Source organism: Arachis duranensis, chromosome 7 (assembly GCF_000817695.3).
Source record: "Arachis duranensis cultivar V14167 chromosome 7, aradu.V14167.gnm2.J7QH, whole genome shotgun sequence".
NCBI classification, from domain to species: domain Eukaryota; kingdom Viridiplantae; phylum Streptophyta; class Magnoliopsida; order Fabales; family Fabaceae; genus Arachis; species Arachis duranensis.
Window position 1 is genome coordinate 31,136,526 of NC_029778.3, and position 2,429 is coordinate 31,138,954.

The 2,429-nt window shown below is 44.0% G+C and overlaps 1 non-coding gene across 1 annotated transcript; it reads right to left on the reverse strand.

Annotated features, from left to right (window-relative positions):
- Positions 1-3: 3 nt before the first annotated feature.
- LOC127740960 (small nucleolar RNA R71) lies at positions 4-111 on the reverse strand. The gene has a single exon (XR_008001815.1). It is a non-coding gene; the product is annotated as a small nucleolar RNA R71 (small nucleolar RNA).
- Positions 112-2,429: the final 2,318 nt, after the last annotated feature.

Below are 2,429 nucleotides of genomic sequence, written 5' to 3' on the forward strand. Positions count from 1 at the left end.
AGTAAGCTTAGAGTGGAAGTCCAAACCTTCAAACAGAAGGAAGTAGAATCCCTCTATGAAGCTTGGGAAAGATACAAACAATTAATCAGAAAGTGTCCCTCTGATATGCTTTTTGAATGGAGCATCATAGGTATTTTCTATGATGGTCTCTCTGAACTATCCAAGATGTCTTTGGATAGCTCTGCTGGAGGATCTCTTCACCCGAAGAAGACGCCTACAGAAGCTCAAGAGCTGATTGAAATGGTTGCAAACAACCAATTCATGTACACTTCTGAAAGGAATCCTGTGAACAATGGGGCTAGTCAGAAGAAAGGAGTTCTTGAGATTGACACTCTGAATGCCATATTGGCTCAGAACAAAATATTGACTCAACAAGTCAATATGATTTCTCAAAGTCTGTCTGGAATGCAAAATGCATCAGGCAGTACTAAGGAAGCTTCATCTGAAGAAGAAGCTTATGATCCTGAGAACCCTTCAATGGAAGAGGTGAATTACATAGGAGAACCCTATGGAAACACCTATAATCATTCATGGAGAAATCATCCAAATCTCTCATGGAAGGATCAACAGAGACCTCAACAAGGTTTCAACAACAATAATGGTGGAAGAAACAGGTTTAGCAATAGCAAGCCTTTTCCATCATCTTCTCAGCAACGGACAGAGAGTTCTAAGCAGAACACCTCTGACTTAGCAACCATGGTCTCTGATCTAATCAAAACCACTCAAAGTTTCATAACTGAAACAAGGGCCTCCATTAGAAATTTGGAGGCACAAGTGGGTCAGCTGAGCAAGAAAATTACTGAACTCCCTCCTAGTACTCTTCCAAGCAATACAGAAGAAAATCCAAAAAGAGAGTGCAAGGCCATCAACATGGCCGAATTTTAGGAGGAAGGAGAGGCAGTGAACGCCACTGAGGAGGACCTCAATGGACGTCCACTGGCCTCCAATGAGTTCCCTCATGAGGAACCATGGGAATCTGAGGCTCAAAATGAGACCATAGAGATTCCATTGGACTTACTTCTGCCATTCATGAGCACTGATGAGTACTCCTCCTCTGAAGAGGATGAGTATGTCACTGAAGAGCAAGTTGCTAAATACCTTGGAGCAATCATGAAGCTAAATGACAAGTTATTTGGAAATAAGGCTTGGGAAGATGAACCCCCTTTGCTCACCAAAGAACTGGATAACTTGTCTAGGCAGAAATTACCTCAAAAGAGACAGGATCCTGGGAAGTTTTCATTACCTTGTACCATATGCACCATGACCTTCAAGAAGGCCTTGTGTGACCTAGGGTCAAGTGTAAACCTCATGCCTCTCTCTGTAATGGAGAAGCTAGGGATCTTTGAGGTGCAAACTGCAAAAATCTCACTAGAGATGGCAGACAACTCAAGAAAACAAGCTTATGGACTTGTGGAGGATGTTCTGGTAAAAGTTGAAGACCATTACATCCCTGCTGATTTCATAGTCCTAGAGACTGGGATGTGCATGGATGAATCCATCATCCTGGGCAGACCCTTCCTAGCCACAGCAAAGGCTGTGATTGATGTTGATAGAGGAGAGTTGATCATTCAAGTGAATGAAGAATCCACAGAGGAGAATTAGTCCTTCAATTGAATGGGGACTACCTTTTGTTTAAGGCACACGGCTATCCTTCTGTAACAAGGGAGAGTAAGCATGTAGAACTTCTCTCAGTACAGAGTCAAACAAAGCCCCCACAGTTAAAATCTAAGTTTGGTGTTGGGAGGCCACAACCAAACTCTAAGTTTGGTGTTGAACCCTCACATTCAAACTCTAAGTTTGGTGTTGGGAGGTTCCAACATAGCTCTGAGCAGTTCTGAGGCTCCATGAGAGTCCTCTGTCAAGCTAATGACATTAAAGAAGCGCTTGTTGGGAGGCAACCCAATGCTATATTTTATATATTTTTCTTTGTTATTTTCTGTTTTTTGTAGGTTGATGATCATGAGAAGTCACAAAATCAATGAAAAAAGCAAAAACAGAATGAAAAACAGGAAGAAGAATAGCACACCCTGGAGGACGCACCTACTGGCGTTTAAACGCCAGTAAGGTTAGCTGTTGGGCGTTTAACGCCCAGTCTGGCACCATTCTGGGCGTTTAACGCCAGAAAGGGGCACCAGACTGGCGTTAAACGCCAGGGCACCATTCTGGGTGTTTAATGCCAGAAAGGGGCACCAGACTGGCGTTAAACGCCAGAAAAGGGCAAGAAGCTGGCGTTAAACGCCAGAAATGGGCACCAGCCCGGCGTTTAACGCCAGAATTGGCTAAAAACGCATTTTTGCTTGCCACTTGGTGCAGGGATGACTTTTCCTTGACACCTCAGGATCTGTGGACCCCACAGGATCCCCACCTACCCTACCACTCTCTCTCTTCTTCACCCATTCACCAATCACCTCAACACCTCTTCCCCAAAA